The sequence below is a fragment of the Balaenoptera musculus genome, chromosome 7 (assembly GCF_009873245.2).
Source record: "Balaenoptera musculus isolate JJ_BM4_2016_0621 chromosome 7, mBalMus1.pri.v3, whole genome shotgun sequence".
NCBI classification, from domain to species: Eukaryota; Metazoa; Chordata; class Mammalia; order Artiodactyla; family Balaenopteridae; genus Balaenoptera; species Balaenoptera musculus.
In genome coordinates this window covers 50,517,675-50,544,292 of record NC_045791.1, presented here as the reverse complement: position 1 = coordinate 50,544,292, position 26,618 = coordinate 50,517,675, and the positions used below count along the sequence as shown (strand labels likewise).

General features: G+C 38.6%; 1 protein-coding gene across 3 annotated transcripts in view; it reads right to left on the bottom strand.

Annotated features, from left to right (window-relative positions):
* Positions 1 to 26,618, bottom strand: part of CERS6 (ceramide synthase 6) — a 318,670-nt gene that overhangs the window by 24,768 nt on the left and 267,284 nt on the right. The gene's annotated exons all lie outside the window — the stretch shown is intronic.

The following is a 26,618-nucleotide window of genomic DNA, read 5'->3' as shown; positions in this document are numbered from 1 at the left end:
TTTTGAAATGCTCCTAGACACACACACACACACACACACACATACACACACACTTGCCTGCGTGGCATCTCCTCTTGGATATTTATGAGGCACCTCCAAAACCAAATTTATATTTTCCTCAAGCCTATTCCTATTAAATGTAACACCACTGCCACAACTACTGCCACTCCTATTATTAACCATCATAACTCCAGGGACATACTATTGTGTTCATCCCCAAATTTTGCAGAAGAGTTTAGAGCGAGTAGGTAATTCACCCAGAGCCATACAGTCAGAGGGACAGACCCAGGATCTGAACATATACCAGGTTTATCCAGAGCTGATTCTGTTAGCCACCATCTCCTTACTTCAGTAAATGGCTTTAGCCCTCACTGAGTTACTTAAGTCAAAATTGTGGTGTCACCCTTTACCCATCCTCTCTATGACCAATGTGGCTATACACCCTGTCAATCTCCTGAATTCCTTTGGAATCCATTTACTTCTGTCTACACTGCTACTACTACTCTCTACCACCATCAACTCCTACCTAGGCAGTTCCTGTAACAGGATTCTAACTAGATTAGTCCCCAACCTAGATCTTGTTGCAAGGTGATTACAAACAAAAAGACAATGTGAACATGTCAATCCCACACTCCCAATCTATCCCTCCCCCTTACCCTTGCCCTCCGTATTTAACCAACAAGGGCCTACTGCATAGCACAGGGAACTCTGCTCAATATTCTGTAACAAACTATGTGGGAAAAGAAGTTGAAAAAGAATAGATACATGTATATGTATAACTGAATCACTTCGCTGTACACCTGAAACTCACACAGCATTGTCAATCACCTATGTTCCAATATAAAATAAAAATTTAAATAAAAAACAAACAAAACTACCGATTCCATAAACATCACAAAAACCCAAGAAATAAATAACACTTTAACAACAAAAAGACAATGCGAGTAATGAAATCATGTGGCAGTGTTTGGTCAGGAGGGGGTCATTCAGATAATCCAGATTATATATATTTTAAAAATTCAGATTATCACTGTGAACCATTTCAAAACACTTTCTCAGTTCCTGAGTAGATCCGTGAGCCCTGAGTGCCCAAGCTGACCCAGACTCATTCTTCAGACGGCAGCTTCGAAGTCATTCCTTAGGGAATCATCCTCTGACCCTCAGAATAGGTCGGGTCCTCACAGCAGCCCGAACTCCATCACAGTACTCACCACTGCAGCTGTGTGACTGGTATCTGCCTCCCTGAATTGAAAGCTTCATAAGAGCAGGGACTGAAATGTCTACCTTTTCACTGCTGGTCTCAAATACCTAGTAGAGTGTTTGGCAAATAGTACGATTTGAAATATTTGTAGGATAAATGAAATTTTTCCATAATTAGAATGGCTTTAATATTTTCTAATTCTGAAGGTAACATGTACCACATAGAAATTTCAGGCTCTCTAGAAAGAGTTAAGCAAGTAAAGTCAATTCCTTTCCGTTTTTTCTTCAAATTGGGCTGATCAACATTTATTTTCATCTGTTGAGAACCAAAGTTTTGTGGGAAGTGCCTTTAAATCATGTATATGTGATTGAAAATCCATGGGATTTTGCCCTCTTTAGGCAACATATATGCACAAATTTTGGAAAAGGACACAAGACTAATCTTTCCCTCACTCTTTTCGCCATATTGAACTTGTCAACATCAGTTTCTGATTTGACCTGGAGAACTTAAGCCACATCCCCCTAAATGCTGGCTCTTCCAACCTCCTCTCTTTCGCACATGGTTTCCCATCCTCTTCATACCTTGTTAGACAGTAGAATCAGTTGTGTTATATAATATAAAACTGAGGATCCAGCTATTTGTACTTAGCAAAAATAAAATAAAATAAAATAAAATAACAGCATAAAATGACTGAGAACAAAAGAAAAATAATTTAAATAATGTGCTTAAATAATTTAACCCATCTGTCACTTTCTTAACTCGCTGGAGTTAGGGGACATGAATCCTTTGTACACTTGGACACTCTCAGTTCTTACCTTACTTGCCTTTCAAAATGAGACCATCTTGTTGCATGCATCATAAATTTAGGAATACACACTCAATTTTTACCATATGACCTAACCTTGGAACCTAGTCCCTGGGTAACATTCTATTGCATTTCATATTGTGTTCTTCTCTCTCTGCTTTCATTCATGGTGTTACCTGAGGATGGCCTGTCCTTCCTCCCATTTACCACCTATTTATCCCTCAAGGCCCAGCTCAAATATCACTTCCTCAGTGAAACCATCCTTGCATCCCTGATCAGAATTAATCAAAGCTTCTACTGTGCCCCTACCACAAAATTTTATACCTCTCTTTACTACTTTTTGCTGCCAGCTGTCTAATGTCAGAACTGGATCAAAAGCTCCTTGAGCAGAGGCATCATATGTATTTTTGTATCCCTGGTGGGATACCCCAGAGCCTGAGTAAGCTTTTGATGATTTATACTTGGTAAAAAACAGAACCTCATGAAATTTTCTTTGACTTATAACCTCTTAAAACATCTGTGATACAAATTCTAAGTTACAATGTTCAGTTCCACGCTTGCTTCAAAGTTCATTCCGTCAATGGATTGTTTAATTTAATATATTCAAGTTTTATTCTGAGGAATGACAGTTAACATTAAGCCAGAGTTTAAAACTTTCTGAAGTTCAGTATAATCTATAAAAATATTGAATCACTATGTTATACACCTAAAACTAATATAATATTGTAAATCTACTTTAATTAAGAAAAAAAAAAAAGAACATTAGGGAGAAGCAGAAAGCTGGAAACAAAACTCTCTGAAGTTCTAAACTTCCATACTTAGCAGAGCACACCAATCACGATGTTAAAATACTGATTATATAACAAAGGACAATTTAGACGCATCACCACAAACTAAAAGTAGCTCTTTTCTGTTTGGTTCCTGATAAACTGTTATTGTTTATTGTTTAATAATTACCACCATCTGTCATTTGGATTTTTCACACCGCCTGTCAATAACTACATGGCAGAGCAAAGCTGATTCACACCGCTTCTATTTGGTCAGATGTAAGGAGCCCTGCCCAGATAAATGTTAGCAAAGAGCGACACTTGCCTTCCATGCCCAACTTCATTTTTCACAGAAGGAAGCTAACCTTAGGTCAATCAATTCATAATATGAGTCTCTCATCCTGTATATAAAATGGAACTAAGTTTCATAGTTTGGTTTTTAACTTCTATTATTGAAAATTTCAAATCCATACATGAGGAGAAAAACAATAATATAAAGACCCGACACCTCAATACATGCTCAGCGGCAGCTTCAATAATGATCAACTCACGGTCAATGTGTTTTCATCCCTATCTCCCTCCCCCTGCTTACCTTCGATTATTTGGAAACTAATCCCCAACACCATATTATTTAATCTCTAAATATTTCAAACTCTTGGGAAAAAACCTAACCACAATGCTATCGTCACGCCTAAAGACGTGAACAATAATTCACATTCACCCATTGAGCCCATTTTGGTTCTGCTGCAGAAATGGATCTCATTAAATATCTCCCCGTAAGCAGCTCAAAAGCCCTTTATAAACTGTACACACGGTGACTGACCATACAATGGTACTTGAAGGGCAAAGGAAAACAGCTTGTTCCCTGAATGCTGCTTAATACTAAACTCAGTTTTTGGGATGGGGTTGCGTATTTTCTTCCTCATTATTATAAGGTAAACAAAACAGTCACTGGCGCCCACAGCCATTCTTTCAACCTTGCCTAGGGTCACAAATGCAGATAATTTCATGCTAGGCTTCAATTGTACATCTGAGCAATTGGTTTTAGACACTGCAATCATTCATTTTATAACCTCACATCTCCCCTAATGAATACTGGTATTAAAGAATCTGAAAGAGGTAGATCTTTAAAAAAAAAAAAAAACAAATGCCATATTTTTCAAAAGGTTGCTGCAGAGTTTTTTCCTTACACATTAGAGAAAAAGGACATTCATGCGGTGAAGTGTCTCACTGTGAGCCCAATATTGAATTTTCCATTGTTGGTGCTCAGTCACTCCTGGGAGGCTCTTAATTGAATCAGTCTTGAAAGGTTTTCATTGTGTTTTTCCTCAGACCCTCTTATGAATTACAGACGCATTCAGAGTGAGTATAGCTCTAATGGAAGATGCTGTCATCCCATTACTCAGTCTGGTCTCTGTCACAATTGCTCATGCCTCTTAAGTGGCTGGCATACTATCAGGTCAAAAAGAGGTCAAGGAAGACAGACACAGGAAGCAACAGCTCTTCACAGGGGACAGAAAAATAGTGGGGGAGAGAAAGAGATAGTACAACCATCATTTAATCCCCTTAGCACATATTCTAGACTAATTCACCCAAGCATAGAGTCAGATCCACACATTTATTTTCCAGTGAGGAAGAGAGGCAAGGGAACATAACAGAATTCTTTAATGGTTTCTGAGGGCGAAGCACAGTGAGAGTCAAGGAGCCTGTGGGGTGGGTTAGCACTAGTGGCATGGCCTTCATGCTGCCTGCCATGCCAGGGTTGTTTTCACACATGCGTCATCTCAATCTGAAAGCTTGGAAGGGAATGGCTAGCTATCAGGAGAAAATCCCTGTCTCTGTCTAAATGCTGCAGCTGAATTACTTGCAATTTTCCCTATTCTATATTGAATAGTCAGACTTTTTCTTGACTTAAGCCTTATTTCCTCAAAGAATCCTCCTCTGCCTCAGTACCCCCATCTAAACCCCCCACCTAAAGCCCCCTGTGTCTGATCATGTCCTCATCGACATATATGAGCCATTATTTTCAAATGAGCTACACACAGTGCTATCTAGTGCTTTAAACTTCTTAAGACACTTTTACGTGCACTCTCATTGATGCACATGAAAACTCTTTGCCAAAGAATGCTTTATTACACTCACTTCACTCACTTACAGTGGAGGTAGCAAAAGAAGGGAGAAGGCAAGTGATATGATCAGATTCACTAAAAGTAAACTAGTATCAAAATGATAACTTGAACAGGATTCTTAATTCCTAGTCCAGTATTGTTTCCACGTTATCTCACTTAAGAGGCAATTTTGAAAAACAATCAGCCCCTCCAGACTATTGGGAAATAGCTTTCTAATATCTTTGGCCGATGTAAGTTCAATGACACATTCTATACATACACACATACACTCATACATTCATATATGTTGCTTTGTCATTATTATCTGATTAAATTGGGAGGAATGGTTTTAATAATTGAAAAAGTAGGTGAAATAGGGTAATAATTAAAATGATACATATGTACCCAAAATTGTGTGTGTGTGTATATATATGTATGTGTGTGTATATATGTGTGTGTGTGTGTATACACACACACACACACATATATACCTTTATTCATCAATTTTTCTTCATGTAGGGCCAAGGGTTTTACTTTCGAATATTGGCTCTCTGGTTGGCCTTTCTCACATACACCATTCTTGAAATGCGAAGTCTACAATTTCCACTTTGGGCTTCTTTAAAGTAGAGTGAAAATTTAAAGCCACTTGGAAGCAATATGAGTGCAGAAGACTTTTGGGTTTTTATAATTTTCCTCACGGTCTTTTAGAGTAGTTTCATCGACACTCAACTTGATAGCAATCTCTTAGATACGGTCATCTCTCGGTCTCCATGGGGGATTGGTTTCAGGACCCCATGGATACCAAAATCTTCTGGTGCTCAAGTCCCTTATATAAAATGGCGTAGTACAGTCACCCTCTGTATCCATGGGTTCCTTATCTCTGGATCCAACCAATAAGCAGTTTGAATTCGTGGTTGGTTGACCCATGGAGGGAGAAACCATGGGCAAAGAGGGCCAACTACACCGGCTTTTTAGTTTTTACAAAGCATTTAAGTTTTATAGTTTTAGAAGAAGCTATTTTGCTTTTACACTTATATGTTAATGCATCATTTAATATTTTATTATATTTTTAATATTTATATATTTTTGGCTGTGTCGGGTTTTAGTTGCTGCGCACAGGCTCTTCCTGCGGCACGTGGGCGTCTCTCTAGTTGTGGCACGTGGGCTCCAGAGCATGCGGGCTCAGTAGTTGTGGCGTGTGGGCTTAGTTGCTCCATGGCATGTGGGATCTCAGTTCCCTGACCAGTGATCGAACCCGCGTTCCCTACACTGGAAGGCGGATTCTTAACCACTGGACCACCAGGAAGTCCCCAATATTTTATTATACTGAATGATAAAATCACACACACAGCTGGCACAAAGAGTTTTGCAGACAATCATTTGACTCTTGGGTGGCATGTGACTCGACCACTGGAAGAAGTTCTCAGGCATCCTCCACAGAGCAGTGAGCGCATCACGAGCTGTCTGAATGCCATGGGTTTGCTCTACTGGGGAAAAGGAGTGTCTGTTCACCTAGGCGAGCAGCGCAGGTTAAGTAGAAGATGGCTAAGTGTTTCTGTTTTGTCTTCTCCTGAGAAGCTGTGCAGTTTGGTAGAAAAAACATTTAGCAAGAAGATGACTGTCAAGAGCTCTGGGTCTGAGTCTGAAGGACTTGCTCTGGCAATTAGTTTTCTCATTAGAAAATTAAGAGAATGGACAAAGTAGTGGTTGCCTAGAGCACTGGGAATGAAAAAGATTCTTGGCCCTGGAATTGGCCCAGTGGAAAAACCATGCCATGATTGACTGGCAATGTCTGCTATGGGTAGTTAAAGGGGAAATGGTAGAACACAAGCATCTCTTCTTGGAGCTAGATAATCGATGATCCCCGTGTAATGGAAAGGGTGCCAGCTTTTACTTGCAATTATTCTTGTGACCTTCAGCAAAGTTAATTACTTCTATGAGCCTCAGGAAAGCAGGAAAACTCCTTGGGGACCTAGCCAAGATATTTTCTAAATGCTACCCGTGGATTACCCTCTACCCTAACCCAATTAGATATTCCTTATACAGTCTCCAATAACATGCTGTACAACCTCTGTCTTAATATTTACTGCATAGAAATAAATCATAATTATATTGTAAAGATTGGGGCTATATCTAGGTTATACTTTAAGGGTAAGAAGTGCATTCTACAAATTTAAGCCCTAACAAAATACTAGCACATAGTGTGTACTCAGTAAGTATTTGTCAACTACATGGAACCATTGTTGTTGTGAGAATTAAGTATCCAGAGCTTAGCACAATGCAGGTAACAGGTGCTCTGTAAATGCTACTTTTCCTTTCCTTCCTAAATTGTACAATCCTGGATGACAAATTCCATATGCATAGGGACACAATTTCCTTTTCTCTTCTATCCCTGAATAATATTTATGCTGAATATAAAAATACAGACACCTGAAAAATGGTTTGGAAGTATCTTAGTATTAAAGTGTTATAGAGTTTTTTGAGCCTTCTAATCTCACATAAAACTTCAACAGAATATGGGTGTTTGTCTAGTTCACTGGTTCCAAAGTATGGTATGAAGATGATTTTAGGTGTGAGATGAATATGTATGAGTTATATATTTATGTGAATGTTTATTTTACAAAATGTAACTCATCCTGTTTAATTTTCTGTAGTAATATATAGATTAAAAAAAATAAACTTCTATAAATAAAAGGAAGTGAGTCTATTAAGGAAAACTTTCAAGCAAGTAATAATAGTATGTGATTCTGGCACAAATTATAGTTTAGAAGTGGCCAAAGTTTAGGAAATTTATAACTAGCTAAAAGCATGGAAATTCTAGAGCTAAAGTGAAGTTTGCCTTTTCTCAGCTGTAGGAAAGACAATTCTCAAGCTTTCTGTAAACTTTTGTCATTTACTTAAATTAAACTTAAAGGTATATACAAGGAAATTGTTAATCATTTATCCTAGGCATGTGTATTGGAGATTATAATTTTCTGTAGCTTATATGTTATAAAGCCATTTTCTTCTAGGAAAATCATTCAGAAATGAAACAATAGCATTTTAAAGATGACAATATCTTATGGTGTCCTATAAAGCACATCATTATTTCTAGGTCTTCATCCTCTAAACAATTTTGAGAATCTCTGGTTTAGAACAGTGGTGCGCAAGTGGGGCTGATTTTGGCCCCCAGGAAGCATTTGGCAACATCTAACAACATTTTTGGTTGTCATAACCGGGCGTGTGTGCTACTGGCACCTAGTGGACAGAGGCCAAGAACGCTGCTAAACATCCCATAATCAAAAGGATAGCCCACAACAAAGAATTATCTGGCCCAAATGTCAATAGTGCTAAAGTTGAGAAACTCTGCTTCAGAGCTATGATGATAAATGACTTATGAAATTCCTGATCTAACACCCACAGCTGAATGTCTAACATGGTTCTGATGTAAATACCTACTTCCAGATTTATTTTCAGAAAGCAAGAGGGGAAAAAAAGACCTCACAGAATTTTAACATGCGTCCACCTTCCCCTCCTCCTTTTTTAAAAATTACTCCTCCACTTAGTTTTTGAGAGTAAGCTGGTTGAAAAAAGCACCTACATTATTATGGTACAATGTCTACCCTCAGTTTATAGGTCAGCTCAAGTCATCAGCTAAGGTCCTCCAAATGTCTTCTACTTTCCATGGCAAATAACCTCCAGCTTTGGGAGAAAATTTTCTCACTTCTGACTGTGTTGGCATCCACACGGGTTTGCGTGGGGGACATGTCTGCAATCCTAGTCTGTACTCTCAACGGTCACCTGGCACGATGCTGGGCCTAGCGCAAGGGGTCCACACATTCTTACTGTGTTCTATGATATACCGGGTGATGGTAAGCTATCAGTGGGAAGTGAATTTATTTAGCCTTTCTACACTTCCTTTCTTTTCTTTCTGTGCTCTGTTGGCCTAGAAAAAATATTTCCTAAGTGCTGCTGGGGACAAGGTCTCACTAGCATTTCATGCTCTGTACTCAGAAACCATTTCAGTCCAAGGATCACACTCTTAGAGGCCTAAAGCAGCCTGATAATAAATGTTTCCACATTTAATCTAAATAGAAGAAACAGATTAGGGTGTCACCCTCCACCCCCGACACACCTCAGGAGCAAACTGTTCTTGTATACATTTTTAGGAAGCAGAAATGGCTAAGGAGGGTACAATAATTTGTAGACCTAAATCTACCATAACATCAATTGGATTAGTTCTTGATTTTATATGCTTTTTGGGGGGTTGGGGGAAAGGGAATAGAGGTGAAATTTGTTAAAAAGCGTTAGAGGACATTAAGTTACATTAACACTGATAGCTCTGAATGAACTAGACACAGAGCTAACTGGTCCCATACTGACTGAATAATCAAAGTGCTGTACTGTTCAACGGAGGAGGGGTGACATGTAAAGATCAGTCTTGTCAACCGAAAAGACACACACTCAGTAAAGAACTGGTCTGTTTGAGCAGAATGAAAGTGTTGCATTACTTTGAGATTTGTGGCGGACTGGTTTTTAACTTTTAGCTCACAGGCCTGATTTCTATTTTTTAAGATTCTTCCACTTTCTATGCTTAAGGAGCTGAAATTCTACAGTGTCCTTTGCCAGGATACTGATTATATATAAGTGGGAGATTTTTTTTATCAACAATAAATGTCTTGCACTGTGAAAATAGCAGCTTGACTCCCACATTCATTTAGCAGCAGGAGGCATGAAATGGATTGGCCCTTTTGAATTATTCCAGAAACGTGCTCCAGATGCATATAGATAGACCACTAAACATAAACCTCGTTGTTTCTTTCTTTTGCTTTGCTTCACTGCTAAGCAACTTTTTAAACTAAACTGGTATAGGATAAGTTCTTTATCATTACTGTCCTTCAGAATAAAGTTAAGTTTATCAGAAAGCAAAGCAATGTATGTTCCCCAAATACAATCTGATAAACCCTGTTGACTATTGAAATTTGTAACTGATCGGCTGCCAAACGCTGCCAATTTGCTGTGTGAGTCTTTTGCTCCTGAAGGATTTGTTCACTTGAACGGCTTAGTATTAGTTTCCTGTTTACCGTGGCATACGTTATACCAACGAGGTGTGCTGCTTACATCTCCTTTCTTCTTGAAGAACTTACCATTCAGCTGTGAGAAGTGCAGTTAGCTGGCAGGCTCCAGTGGCAGGGCCTTCAGAATCTGCCACAGTGTCTGAGATGAGGCCTGGGCAGTGCTTAGCCAACAACTGAACATGCAGCAGTAATAGGGGCGACCCATTTCTGCCCAAACCAGGACTCCTCTAATGGGCGCTCATTGCTCTGTAGTTCTCTGTGGGGCTGGCCTGGCTGAGACTGTCAGATCAACTTCACTGTCTGAAGGTCTGCCTGCCCCACTCCCGCTTCCTTCACTTTATCTTTGGCAAGGATAACCACTTAATAAACCTCTGGCCCTCCTAACTTCATCTCAGCATCTTTTTTTCAGGGGACCCAACCAATAGACAACATATAGATGTTGTTACCAAAATGGGAAGAGTGAAAAATTCTATGCTGCATTTTGAGCCAGTGGCCAGTGAGCTGCAAACACTTCCTGGGGACCTTGACCACCAACGCCAACAACTCAGTTCATATATTGTGTTGTGATGGCACAAACTGGTATATCTGCTCTGATTGGGCAGTAGCAAAATCTCCCTGGTGTCCCTGGGGCCTCAAACCAGTAACCGTAACCATCTCTTGGGACCCTGAGGGTTAGTAAGGTCCACAGCCAGTGAGAATCCCAAAAGAGGATTAGCTTTATTCTCTTTCAAGTGATGTAGAAATTGGTTAGGAAAAGACTCCTCTGAACAGCAGGATGAGCTGCCTTGAAAGATATTAATTGCCGTTTCCCCGTGAGATTTGGGGAATTAAGCTGATGAAAGGAAAAGCACTCATAGGAAAGGGAATCCCTGTAAATTCACTAATTTAAACCAATTGGCTATTTTCAAGTTATGTGTTTCAGTTGCTGTGCCTCCATGGACAAGCAAAATGCTCTACTTCAAAGTATTTACCCACTCCAAGCACTTCACTGCCTGCTGAGGGAAGAACAGAATGTATGACACCCTTCCCAGTGGGAGGAGGATGGAAGGGCCCATGTTTCCTTCTGCCATAAAGAACGTGCAAACAAAGGTAAACTCAGAAAGGAAAACAAAAAATCAAACCATGAAGAAAATATAAAACCTGGATTCCTTCCTTTTACCTGGTCCATCCTGGGAATCTCTGAACTTCTCCCATGGGTTGAATCCCATGGCCAGTCATGTCAACAGAGTCCCTGATAACACACAGGCTCCCCTGACCCCCTTGGTTGGAAGCTGATCATTAACACTGTTAACAATCCTTACCTGCTCAACCCTTACTCATTTGCTTTCCTTGTCCTATTCCCAGGTTACACAGACTGGATCTAGAAAGTCAGAGAAACGCTATATCCACTTTAAATTCTGAGTATAGGAGGTCATTCTATTCAAAGGAACATTGCCACCAAGAAAAAGCCATTTAAAGTGAATCCACTTAAAACAGAACATAAATTTCATAGAAAAGAGTGAATAAAAGGGTCCATCAAGACTTTGTTTTTTGAGAAATGAAATAAAATTCATGAAAATGAATTTATTTTATCTTCCATTTAATCAAATTTAGGTTATAATTGCAATTATGCTCTAATTCTTAGAACAAACTAAAAATGAATGAAGCACTGATTGGGAGGGTTACATAATTTTCTTCAAAATGGAATCGTAGTAGTATATGACAGTTTTAAAGAAGATGTAAGAATACGCGATGTCTTTAACATTTTATCAAGCGTCTCTCACAATCCTTTGAAATTCACACCTTTCCTTTTTAAAGTACCTATCATGTCACCATCCTTGTTGATTTTCCTTTTTTCAATTATTGAATGGTCTGTTGACTCCTTTGGCCATGGCTTAGGTATGTTTTGAGCAGAGATCTAATATCACTTTCATTGACTTCAAGAAATCTTGCGTATTGTGCATCAGATACAATTTCTCACTTTGCAAGTAACTTGCATTCCTTTGACACTCATCTTTCATCTCACTAGACTGGTGAGGAAGGCATTAATGGCTCGAGAGAGGAATATATGAGAGGGCACTAATCTTTAAAGTGGTTTATTCATCACTAAATCCTTTCTTGTAATAATGAACTTTCTTCCTTCTATAATCCCCTAACTGCTGGGAGCCAGTTAACAAAATCCCAGGTAGCCAGGACCTTGCTACTTAATTTCAATTAGTCCTTAAAGTTGCTGTACATTCTTTCAGACCTAGGATATTAAATTGGAAATTTTTTACCAATAAGGAATATGAGGCCTAGAGATACCAAGGTCAGTGGCAGAGCCAAGGATAAGGCCAACGTTAGCCTAGTCTATGGTTTTATTCTTCAGACCACACTGTCTTACTGATCCCCTGTGCAGAATGAACTAAAGCAGAGAACACTAGGAAAGGAAAACAGAAGGTGTATTTCTATTCTTGACCATGATGAAAACTCACTGTGGCCCTGGGCAAAGTCACTTAACTTTTCTGGGTTTCGATTTTCTCTGAGGTCTTGTACAAAAGGAGATACTTATGGTTACTGGTTTGGGGCCCCAAGGACACCAGGAAGATTTTGCTACTACCTACTGAGAGAGCAGATCTACCAATTTGAGTGGTCACAACACAGTAGCTGAACTGAATCAGTGGTATTAAATGGTCAAGGTCCCCAGGAAGTGACTGCAGTTCACTGACCATTGGCTCAAAGGGCAATGAGTTCATGTCATCGCTCTGTTATCATTCCCGGGACCTCTCACCCCAATCCCAGTGCAATTCCCACATCTTGTCAGGTATGAGCATGGTTTTGTTAAAAAGAAACTACAGACCATCAGATATACCTTTCTACTACATGCACACCCCTTCCAGTCCAGTCTTTCATCATTCTCTCTTTTTTTTCCTTGTCTCAAGTTTCAGAAGGACAAGTTTCCTACTTTTAGAGGGCTGCTCTTCCACCTGGCTGTTAACCCTCTGGGACTCTGCTTGTTCAGTGTTCTTTCAGCATCAGTATCATCGGTCTCTTCCTTTGCACTGACTCAAGGAATCATGGGTGCTTGAGAAGTCACCTAACTGGAACCAACACTGGATACTTGCCTCCCTTCCTTCACTTCTCTGTAAAGCAGGAGTCTCCTCTTTAATCATGGGTACTTCAGTGACACCTCCAAGTATTCTTTCTCCTCTGTTTTTTTAAAGGAAGCACAGATGTCTAGCATTCTATAAAAATCTTTACTTGATACTATATTCAATCTAATGATCATCTTATTTCTTTCCTTCTACACACCACAAACCTTTGAAACAAGGCATCTATGTCCACTCTCTTCTTGCCTACCACCCCCTTGTCCCCTGCTCAGAATCCCTTGCAGGGATCACTCTATAAATAAATTTCTCACTGGAAGGTTACCAACCCAGTTGAAATTGTGAAATCATAAAATCTAAACATTTCAGAAGACATCTTTGACATTTATCCCAAGTCTCCCATTTTACGGATGAAGAAGAGCACATGCACAGTTTCACCAGTGGTCTCATTTGCCTTGATTCCCCTTGCAGCATTTGATACTGTAGATACTTTCCTTTTTCTGAACAATGTAGGTTAAATATAAAATCTTGTCAATCTGATTTTTTTTTTTTTTTTTCCTGATCAGCTCAAAGAGAAGGCCTGAAAATTTCCTGAGGATAAACTACATCAGGCACAAAGACAAGATGACTATTCACGTGTGTTTGTTTCAATCCAGATTCTTGGGTGAGATCCCTATCATCCCCTACCTACCCCTCTACCATAACCAGATTTCAAGTTACTTTCAAGCTGTTTTCATAATCATCAGAAGCTCTCGTTATTGCTGGAAGAATTTAATAGAAATGTACTTAGTCTCCCTCCTGTGGGGTTGAGCTGCTTATTCCTTAGGAAAAAATAACTATATATTGCTCTTCTACTATAAATGAAGATAGTCATTTGGTTAAATGATGATTCTAGGAACTAACATACCTTACTGTCAAACATTTTTCTCCTTTCTTTGAAAGGAAAATGCATCATTTTTCACTGCCAAGAGGTTCTCAGATGTAGGAACAATAAGGAGGAGAAGCAGGTCATCACTACCCACCAGAACAGGGATAGAGTGTTAATTTGAAGACGAAAAACTAACTTCTCTTCCCTCTTTGCTTGGGGGAAAACAGTCTGGATCTGTTCTCAAGTGGTTTGGGAATCTAGTGGCTATTTTTCAAGGCTCTCAAAACAGTGATATATCCTGAGGATGGGTAGAAACGATGGTGTGCATGTTTTAGACATATTTATAACATCAAGACTCTCCAGGTACAAGAAGTGCCAGCAAAATACAGTTTTAATGGAACTGTTAGGTTTTCATGTAAATGCAATGGAACTGCCTTATCAGAAATCTCAAAGCCATTATGGCCAATTTATGGGGAAAATATATCATTCAATTTTATTCTTTTTATTCCCTTTGTATCAGGCAGCAATCAATAGCCTCACTGCTTTTTAATTACTAAGAGAAGCCCCATGAACTCATGGAAGCAGCTGGTGTGATATTTATTTGATGTTGATAAGAGTAAGCAAAAGTTTTACTATAGGATATATTTATATAAAATATATAAATATCTATACAATATATATTTACTTAAGATAAATATCTCACATATATTTATATATGATAATATATACTTATGCACAAATATAGTTTTAAAATATATAAAACAAGAAATATATGATAAAGTACATATATAAAATATCTTTATCAAATATCTGTATCTATCAACTATCTATATTTATTTATCTTTCTGTCCATCTCACATATACACAGTAGAGCATCACTTTATTTCACCTCTTTTTTTGTTAGAAAAAAGTAGGCCAGAAGATAAAAATAAGCAATGATCTTAGTTGTGCATGCAGTTATTTTCAGAATAAGGCAATCTTTCATCATCTTCCCCAGACTTTTGAAGGACGGGTAGAAATCAAGTTAAAAAGAGAAAGGGAACAGTCACATTAGTATATCTGGTGTGGGCCACCCAAAGTCCAGTCCCCCCTACACTCTATGTCTGAAAGAGGGCCTGTCCCAAACACTAGCTACAAGGGTAGCATGTTGGGTGGATAAATTATGTAGGGGGATTAGTTAAGACATGTGGGCTCAAGAAAGGAGGGAATTTAAGTAAGCATTACTCTGGCATTCAGAATATTTCTCCTTGATTTTGGGAGAAAGAAAATAAAAAGAATGATACTCTATTATATTGAAATAAGTAAACAAACTACCTTGCTGGGGAGAGCACCTTCATGAAAGTGAATTCTGAATTTAGACCTAGAATAAATCAGAGATCTATTGTGAGATAAATCAGCAAACTTACAGCATACTGAGTATTGCACACAGTACTGAGCATACAAATGGAGAAGGAAACATGGTCCCAGCCCTGTTGGAACTCACTCCCTAGTGGAGAAGGGCGACAAGGAAATGAATACCAAACAATAGCACCAGAAGAGCACTTCAGGAGAACGCCGTGATTGCTACTGAGGGCAGGGGATTCAAACATCTAATTAAATTTTTGAGTGGGGTGAGGGGGATACAATTTGAAGTAAATGCAATCCTATGGCTAGAAGAGCAAAGGGGGATCAAGCTCCATGAATAATTCACTACTGAGAGAGATAGTCAAGCCCTGTTTCTTCCGTACTTCATCAAGGCAACTTTAACCTATTTTGTGAAGCACCTGACTTATTTCTGGAAGATACTGTAGACTTAATGTTTAGGAAAGGGTTTTGACCCTTTTTAATAAAGTGCTGACTTTACAAATTGTGCTCCTCACATAAGGTACTGTTCTGGAAAGTGAAGTAATTTAAGAGGCTTGTACACAAAGAAAAATTCTTTCAGTACTTCATGTTAGCCCCTGAATTGGGCGAATAGGGTGTGTTCACACTGTACTTTAATAACAGCTTATTCACTGCTGTATCAAGGTGTTTGCCCTTCAGTAGCAGACAAAAGACAGAACATCCCATTGTATGTCCATAGGATAAGAACAAGGAAAATGTGGTGGACTAAAATTTTGAGTAATAGAAATACTCTAGTTAACTTAATGATAACTAGAAAAATTTCCTTATTTTGTTTTGTTCATTTATTATTGGTCAAAGCACATAATAAAAAGTCACTGAAAATATTTTACTAATTTTTGATGGTTCATAATGATGTATTGTTTCAAGTTAACATCCTTACCACTAACTATGATTACAGAGCACAGGTGAGAAGACAGGAGGCCCAGGTCACTCCCTGGAGGCTATTTTGGGAAATAATCCCCAATATTTCCTTATTTGATTATCATACACTACTGGGCAATAAGATTACAGTTAATAGACTATTCCATTTCAGTAAATACATTTTACTACATTTACATTTCAATTCAAAGACAACCTAAAAATGTTAAGTAATTAAAATAGCACTTCTTTATCTCAGAATTTAAAAACATTCAGAATTGTTTCAGTCTGGCTATTCTTATACGCCATTAAAAAGCAGAATGTATTCAGAATAACTTCTTCAAAATGTTTTAATAAGTATTTCAATGAATGCTTCCTACTACATTTCTTCAAACTACTGAATATATAACTCAAAGATTACAATACAATGTATTAGCAACAAATAAATCGAATGAAATATTTATACCCTGATAACTATTGAAAGGCATAGGTTGGGATTGTGTGGGATACAAAGTAGTCTAAGACACTAGTGAAAATTAGGTCTGTGTTTATATGCCGTCCATTCAAAAAAAAAAAAAAAAAGGAATTAAGACAGCTAAGTTGGGTTAGTGCAAGCTGCTCTGAGAGATGCAGAGTTTGCTACGATTTTGAGGTTGGGTGCCTGACATAAGTCCCCAATGGTGGCTGGGAACAACTGTTCCCAGGGTGCTAGGACAGAATTAATTACTACATGGGGATGGTGTTCTGTGTGTTCCTGCTTACTTTCTTTGGTGGTCCCATGGATGTAGGAAAGATGCTCTATTTGTTTTTTCTATCTGTTCTTCTCATGGACAATTGCTCCCTTCCTACACTGCCCTGGAACCTCTGGACAATGTCCTCTCTTCACGCTGCCCTAATGAGGAGGCACGCCCACCACCAGGCTCCTAGTCAGCCTGCAGTTTCAGTATATCTACGTGTTTTATGATTTTCCTTATATATCTTGAACTCTTATATTTCCAACTCTTTGACATTTAGCATTCCAAATTAAGCATTTCTGTCTTATTATCTGCTGTGGACAAAGGCAGCAGTTATTAAACGATTGCACAATGCTGTTTCCATAAATTCTGTCTGAGCAAAATGATTCAGTGGCTGGAATGCCCCCCTGCTTTGAAAAGTTACTGAGTCATTGCCAGCTTTGTCTTCTTGGATTGGCCTATTCTGTCTTATAAGGAAAGATGGTAGGCTGCAGAGTCTCGGTCATGACTGTGCCAAACCACACAGGAAATTCTAAAATCTCAGCTATTCATTTAACAAATATTTATTGATAGTTTTGCAGTGCTGGATGTTCCTGGGCTCATGACCTAATCACTACCTATGTCCCCAACACCCACATTCTGCCTGACATATAGCAGGCTCACAGTGAAGTGCATCAAACAGATCTGTAAAGAATAAATGGCTCCTTGTCTAGGAGGAGTTTGCGAAGTTTTTGCTCCCTGGCCCTAAAGACATAAAAAGTTAAATAATAATACATGGTAAGATATATCCTCCCAGGGAACAGGATGACTCCAGAGATGCTGGTGATACTGTGGTTCTGTCTTTTCGGCTACACTGCCATCCCAGGGGTGACAGGGGCATGGATGAAGTTCTGAAAATGAAAGGACACAGCCAGGGTGGTCTCCACTGACAGTGCCCTAGAGCCCTGTGCACTGGGATTGTGCAGGGAGGGTTTCTGGGATGGCTCAGGTAATGGTCCAGACTGGGAAGTAGGCAATGAGCAGTCACAAGCTAGTCCAAGGCTGAGCTCAGGACTGTGACAGGGGGCTTAGCATGAACAGAACGGCCAGTTGACAGAGACCCAGGGACCAGAGTCAGGGAGGTGAGGGTAGCTGGAGGAGAGAATTAGCCCGCTATACAACTGCCCTTTATGGTAACATAAACAAATGGAAACAGAGCTGATGTGGGTCCTTCGTTTGTTACTGCATTTTCCGTAAAGCATCACTCTCAAATATGTGAGACCCTTGAGCAAATTTTCAAATCTCTGGCCCTGGCATTAGACTTTATTACAATACTCAGGTATTTTTAAAACAGATGAAATGGCCATGTTGAATTTTTTCCATAGATGGTATGTAAACACATTTTATAATACTTAGAGCAAACAATCTTTTTGTTCTTTTCCTCCTTCCCCACTGCAGATTCTCTGCAGTGATTGGGAGGGAGGGAACACTTAAGACATTAATTCTGTGGAGAGAGTGTTACTAGGACGCCACATTTTTTTGTTGACTCAAGTCACAAAAGCAGAAAAGCTTACTTAATTGAGAGCATATTCTGCATATCCCATACCCACATGTAATACTAACAATATCTTCATGTTTTTCGCCTAAGGTAGACAATACTTCTAGAAAACACCCAAAGGTTGAAAACATTTAATATGCCACTCCCCACATTGCTTCATTTTTACTCATCAGACTAATTCTTTCTTTTTCCCTATCTCAGACTTTTAAAAATTAATTAATTAATTATTTTGTTTGTTTTATTGGAGTATAATTGCTTTACAATGTTGTGTTAGTTTCTGTTGTAGAACAAAGTGAACCAACTATATGTATACATATATCCCCTTCCTCTTGAGCCTCCCTCCCACTCCCCCACCTCCATCCCACCCCTCTAGGTCATCACAGAGCACCAAGCTGAGCTCCCTGTGCTATACAGCAACTTCCCACTAGCTATCAGTTTTACACATGGTAGTGTATATATGTCAGTGCTACTCTCTCAGTTTGTCCCACCCTCCCCTTCCCCGCCTGTGTCCACAAGTCATCAGGCTAATTCTTAGTGGTCTTGCCTAAGAGTTGGCAAACTTGTTCTGTAAAGGACCAGCTAGTAAATATTTTAGGATTAGCGGGTCACATACACTCTGTCCCAACCACTCAAGCCAGTGTAGCAGAAAGCAGACAAGGGCAATATGTGACAGATGGACAAGGCTGTGTTCCAGTAAAACCTTATTTATAAAAATAGGCGATGGGCTGATTTGTCTTAAAGGCCATAGTTTGTTGATTCCTGGTCTAGCCCTTCAATATTAAAATTATATTAAAATTATTATGTTTACATGAAAAGAACAAAACATCTCAACACACATTATTTCTATCCAACTCTACCTCACTTTATGAAGGTAGTAACTGATACTAGTATATATACGTATTATTAAAAACATGCCAAAATACCTAACAGCCAAAAGACTTAGGTTTCATCCTTTATCTTTCAAATATGTTTAATACAGACCAGCATCAAGGAAAATTTCAGAGAAAATCTGTCAAGAAGAGTCCAGAAAAAAAAAAAATACAGCTTGTCCAAATTTGTGAACTCCAAGATTAATCTTATCAGATATTCAGAAAAGCATATAAGCCACACTACCGTGGTAAAATATGTCTTGAAAAATAAATCAGAGAAGAAGATGATATTCTCATATGCATCTAGATGAATTTCAAATCTTATTATGGAAAATGGTAAAAGAATGATCTAGGCTCCTCTGTAACATTTTTCTTTTTAATTGCAGAGACTTTCAGAGAGTACAAATCAGCAAATGATTCCCCTACTTTATAGGATAGAAATCCACAGAAAGTAACATTCTGAGAAGCCACGTGCTTCTGTTTGAATAGCAGCAGACCACAGAAGGTACATATTTGATTCTAAGTTTCCTGTAGCCAAGGGGTTGGCATTTGGTGGGACATGAATGGGGATGTGTAAAGTCATCATTAGGCCATAGGAGGAGGCTCTGGCAATTGTGGTATGCCCATTCGTGGCTGGACAATGACTTGTGAATCTGTCACTTGCAGTAAAGAACTAGCCCATTAAAGAGGACACAAACAGATGGAGAGATATACCATTGTTCTTGGATTGGAAGAATCAACATTGTGAAAATGACTATACTACTACCCAAAGCAATCTACAGATTAAGTGCAATCCCTATCAAACTACAAATGGCATTTTTCACAGAACTAGAACAAAAAAATTGACAATTTGTATGGAAACACAAAAGACCCTGAATAGCCAAAGCAATCTTGAGAAAGAAGAACGGAGCTAGAGAAATCAGGCGCCTGGACTTCAGACTATACAACAAAGCTACAGTAATCAAGACAGTATGGCACTGGCACAAAAACAGAAATATAGATCAATGGAACAGGATAGAAAGCCCAGAGATAAACCCATGCTCGCATGGTCACCTTATTTTTGATAAAGGAGGCAAGAATATACAATAGAGAAAAGACAGCCTCTTCAATAAGTGGTGCTGGGAAAACTGGACAGTTACATGTAAAAAATGAAATTAGAACACTCCCTAATACCATACACAAAAATAAACTCAAAATGGATTAAAGACCTAAATGTAAGGCCAGACACTATAAAACTCTTAGAGGAAAACATAGGCAGAACACTCTATGACATAAATCACAGCAAGATCCTTTTTGACCCACTTCCTAGAGTAATGGAAATTAAAAAAAAATAAACAAATGGGAACTAATGAAATTGAAAAGCTTTTGCACAGCAAAGGAAACCATAAACAAGACGAAAAGACAACCCTCAGAATGGGAGAAAATATTTGCAAATGAAGCAACTGACAAAGGATTAATCTCCAAAATTTACAAGCAGCTCATGCAGCTCAATATCAAAAACAAAACAACCCAATCCAAAAATGGGCAGAAGACCTAAATAGACATTTCTCCAGAGAAGATATACAGATTGCCAACAAACACATGAAAGAATGCTCAATATCACTAATCATTAGAGAAATGCAAATCAAAACTATAATGAGGTATCACCTCACACCTGTCAGAATGGTCATCATCAAAAAATCTAGAAACAATAAATGCTGGAGAGGGTGTGGAGAAAAGGGAACCCTCTTGCACTGTTGGTGGGAATGTAAATTGACACAGCCACTATGCAGAACAGTATGGAGGTTCCTTAAAAATAGAACTACCATACGACCCAGCAATCCCACTACTGGGCATATACCCTGAGAAAACCATAATTCAAAAAGAGTCATGTACCAAAATGTTCATTGCAGCTCTATTTACAATAGCCAGGACACGGAAGCAACCTAAGTGTCCATCAACAGATGAATGGATAAAGAAGATGTGGCACATATATACAATGGAATATTACTCAGCCATCAAAAGAAACGAAATTGAGTTATTTGTAGTGAGGTGGATGGACCTAGAGACTGTCTTACAGAGTGAAGTAAGTCAGAAAGAGAAAAACAAATACTGTATGCTAACACATATGTATGGAATCTAAAAAAAAAAAAAAAAGGTTCTGATGAACCTATGGGCAGGACAGGAATAAAGACGCAGAGGTAGAGAATGTACTTGAGGACACGGCGAGGTGGAAGGGGAAGCTGGGACAAAGTGAGAGAGTGGCATGGACATATATACACTACCAAATGTAAAATAGATAGCTAGTGGGAAGCAGCTGCATAGCACAGGGAGATCAGCTCGGTGCTTTGTGACCACCTAGAGGGGTGGGATAGGGAGGGCGGGAGGGAGGGAGACGCAAGAGGGAAGAGATATGGGAACATATGTATATGTATAACTGATTCACCTTGTTATAAAGCAGAAACTAACACACCATTGTAAAGCAATTATACTCCAATAAAGATATTAAAAAAAAGAAGTAGCCTAACATATACTTGTATTTTGTGAAATTCTGTGACATTCTGTGAACAATAATGGTTACTTCTGCTGGCTCAGGATAGGAACCGTCACTTAGGATTTGAGGGACTAAGTCAACCCAGCTCGTGTCCATTATTACATGCTCACTGAGAACAGAAGTGACTAAAACAAGATATTTTGCCTCTCATAATTGGAGAGAGCATTTAAGAATTTTATTTCAAAAGTATCTATGCTTATGGTTCCTTAATCTAGACTACTTGGAGGTCATAAAATGCAATAAAAATTTCTGACCACTTGGCCGTAATGGGAATTTCCATCTCTAACAGTAATATAACAACTTTTTACAAAATGCTTAATAGTTATAAAGTACTTTATAGTTCTAGAACAAATAGTTCATTTGACCCTTAACATTTCCTGGTAAGGTAGATGGAACAATTACTACTATTCTTCTCTGATGAGTCCACAGATGCAGAGAAGCTACACAGCTGGTTTCCGGACATGCAGTGAGGAGAAGAACCGTGACTCAAAGCAAGCAATCTCTCTACTGACTGCACCGTGCCCCTCCCCTTTCAGGATCTTTGTGGATTTGCCTCTTTCGATGCCAGATGCTAATGTATGGCTGAAAAATGATGATGCTTACAATGCAGTGTCTTGGCTGGGATGGAATAATAGGGACAGTGATTGAAAAATGACTCTTTTTTTACGTAGCAACTACCAGAAATGTGCCTCATCAACAGCTTTATGGCCTAATTCTTAAATAATATAGTACACTGTATTGTAGGAGAACAATTAGAATTTAGTTAAGTACCTGTTGAAGTGAACTGATGTCAGGAGACCAGAGTCCAGAGAGACTAGGTAAATCATTGACTAAATGAATTGGTTTTCTCCGTATAATAGGGGAAAAACTGCACCTACCTACTTCACAATGAGTTAAGGAGCTCAACTAAGAAAACAGATGTGAGACAATTTAGGATTAAATAGTACCTAATTCACTCAACAAATATTTACTGAGTAGCCATTGGGAGCTAAGCACTGTGATAGATGCTATAATGGGATTAAGCACAAACTACCCTATGCCAATGGAAACCAAATCTTCATAATATATGGAAAACTGTTAGGAACTTCAGGGATCACAGACAAATGGAGTTGAGGAAAGACAGATCAATGAAACACGGTAACAACTTACAACGATGGATAGGCTTACTCTCAAAAAGGAGCAAATCATTCACTGTCCAGTTACAATGTAAAGGCTGAAATACATAGACTTTTGAGTAGATGCAGTAACGTGAACCACATACCTGATTTCAAAGATTTAGTATGCAGTAAAAGAACGAAATATCTCAATTTTTAATCCTGATTACATGTTAAAATCATATTATTTTGGATATACCAAGTTAAATAAAATGTTATTTAAACAGATGTCACCTGTTTCTTTTTACTTTTTAATGTGGCTACTAGAAAATTTTAAATTACTAAGAAGCCTGACTTATCATATTTCTTTTGGATAGCGCTGTTCTAGAAGATGTATTACGGCCAAAAGAAAAGTCCGGGCAGCGTGTGGTTCTGAAAAGGCTAATCATGGTGTATGCTGACTTTGTGAGGCGTGGACCAAAGATACAAGCCAAGTGTCATCAAACCCACAAATCACAACAATTCTGATGGCTTACGTGGGAACACAGCTATAGTCAGGAGGAACCTGCAAGGTATTGCTGGGGATTCCAAAGTCAATGGGTTGAAAACTAAAAGAAGCGAGGGCACAGGAATCATTTTATTTCTCCTTCCAGCTGAAGCACAAAATTTGAGGGAGAAATAAGTCTATGAAATGCTTGTTAGAACTGAAGTCCAATGTATCTCCAGCACTTCTCCTCCAGCAGTCAGTGACTATTTTACACGCATACACTCTACCTAGAATAATGCTTTATTCAGCTGACAGAGCTCCTTGGTACGTGCAACCAAACTAGTTAATACTGACAATCCACTTACATTACTTATCTCCAATAAATGTTCAGAAAATAATTTATAGTCTCTATGCCCCACACAATTATCAACCAGAATACTGAAGGGACCCGTAGGGATTCAACTGCAAGTGCCCCACGGGAGGCCCATGTCGCACTGAAGTCTCAACACCCAGCCCAGTACTGGTTACACAGTAAGTACCCAATAAATATTCATTAAATACATAAAAAGTGGTAGTATATTAGAAGGTAAAAGTCCACACCTAGACAATACGGAAAAGGCCGAAACCAGGAATTTTAGACTGGTAAGCCTACTGCTGCAGATGGACCATCAAACAGATGGGGGTGAGCACTTAGAAATGAAGAGCCAGGAGCCAGAAAAGGCCTCCTAAAACCAAGTCACCCAGATGGGTCATTATTCTTTTTTCACCCCGCCTCTACATGTGCAGAGAATGACTTAAGTAACAGAGTAAATCTTGATGTTCACAAGGCCTTTGACAAAATCTCTTATTACACCTTTTTAAAATATGGAGAAATAGCAGGCATAATGACACAGCAGTTCTAAGATAGTAATGAGTAGAAAAATCGTAAAGACAGACTGGTGGTTGAGAGATCGAGGTCAACTTAAAGAAATAGTGTACCAGGAGTCCCTCTGGGTCAACGTTTTTCTTCGGTGAGTTGGGAGAAGCATGAGAGGCATATTTGCAACTACCATGAAAGTAGCAGGGATAAGTGTAACACTGGATGTGGTTCAGAAGACCCTAATTGGGCTAGAATATCTGAAAACAGCATGATGAAATATAACAGGAATAAATGTAGGTGGTATGATTAGGTATACAAATGAATCATAATTAGAAATAAAAATACATAAAAATGAAATAAATGTAGGATGAGGGCAATTTGGTCTGGCAGCAGCTCAGCTATTTATCAGATCGCCACCAGTGCAAGGTGAAAGCTCCTTAGAATGTCAATGCGAAGGCAAGCTGCATCAGAAGAAATGCAGTTCTGAATACAGCTTTTTGTTAGTGCTCTTATATTTTCTATCAGCCAGTCCACATTTGCATCATCGTGACAAGAAGAATTCTGAGGAACAAAGGAGAACAAAAGCAGGAATAATTGAAGGGATTAGAGATGCGTTCTGAAGAGAAGGCCTACAGATGATATATTAGAAACCTTCACGTTCTTAAGAGCTTTCAATCAGAAGTGGTAGGGTACACTTTGTCTGTTTTCCAGAAGGTACTTTTTTGAGGAGGGGAGGGAGTCACAGATCTTTAGAGAATCTGATAGAGCCATGGGCCCTGCCCCCCAGGAAAAAAATGTACACACGTACGTTTTACAAACAGTTTCAGGGGGTTCTAAACGAGATTAAGAACCCCTAGCTTAGAAGTTATAAAGACACAGGTTTCTGTTTCATATTAAAAACTTATTTCTCCCTCGACCTCTAAAACAATAATCCTAATCAGGAAATTGAGAGAATTCCTATCCTGGGCAGAGGTGCGGGAGAGCAGTTTGGAGCTGGTCACCTGTAGGGTCCCTCCCAATTCTAGGATTCCCTAATCTAAAAGGAATTTTTGAATAATTTCACAGGATTAAGGCAAATATTTAAAACACTATTTGTTATTGTCATTCACCTTACTATTTTAAATATACTCAATGCCCATTACACTCCAGAAATAGAAACAGGATCAAAACAAAGGTCATCCAAGCACTCACATAATTTATGAGACATATCTGACAAGGATTTCATTCACTGGATGCACAACCACAATGGCAGCAGGTATACAGAAATTATTTCTTGTCTCCCAAACAATAAAATATTTCCCTCCACAAGTTGCTTTTTGAAAAACTTGTTTGCACTAAGGGCGGTGGTAGCAGAAGCCCTACAGCATTTGCAATATCAACTCTTGTTTTGTATTTGGTTACAATGATTTTTCTAAGCAGCTGGTTTATATCATCATCACAGGGCATACCCGTGAGTTATTCATTAGCAGCATTACGTAATTTCTATATTCTGAGTTTGTGTTCTAGGTAACTCATTGCTGTCTAAACCTGAAGAGCTTTTGCACATTAGCTAGAAAGGAGGAGAAGAGATACAGCTCAACGTTAATTCTATCCTTAAAGGGAAATAAGCAAATGAAAGTACTTGATAGTGATGCTTACTTCTTTAAAACTCAGGTTCTCAGAAATCCTAAGCAGGAAAAGTTTTCTATTATTCTTTTGAGATATTTTTCCTGGATTTTGCTTGACTTTCTTCTATTTAAATTCCTACCACTAGTTCTGCTAATAATCTTGAAAGAGCTCCAATCCTGAAATAATTATAGATGCATTATATTCAAAATTACTTCAGTGTTTGCTACCTACAATCATATAAAACTATAATACATTTTATATATGCCTGTTGCCAATACACAGCACTGCTGCTGGGATATGATTTTCATAATAAGTAAGTGTGCAAAAGAGCTGCCAGCCTCAAGGAGAAGGGGTGTGTGTGTGTGTGTGTGTGTGTGTGTGTGAGATTAATTTGTTTACGGAATCTCAGTGATAGATGTTACTCGCTTAAAAGCCCCAACTTTATTTTCCTATTGGACTGAAAAGGCAGCCCTTCATTTCTTCACTTTCTCCAATTTCCATTGCTGTCATTTCCCATTCAGATCAATTTCTCAAAATGGAAAAAAATCTGCCATCAATGGTAGACTTTAAATGATATGGAGGGATCATTTTTTTCTAGAAGTAATAGCCTTCCATAAAAATTAACGACAGTGGACCTATTTTCTATAGAAAGGATTGTCAAATTCCATCCAAATCTGTCATGTCTTTTTCTTAGCTAATGACATCCAGACATTAAGGGGTCAGAGATAATTTTAAGGGTTACTTTTGAGTTATACTTTCCATTTGTTTTAGTTATAAATGCAGCT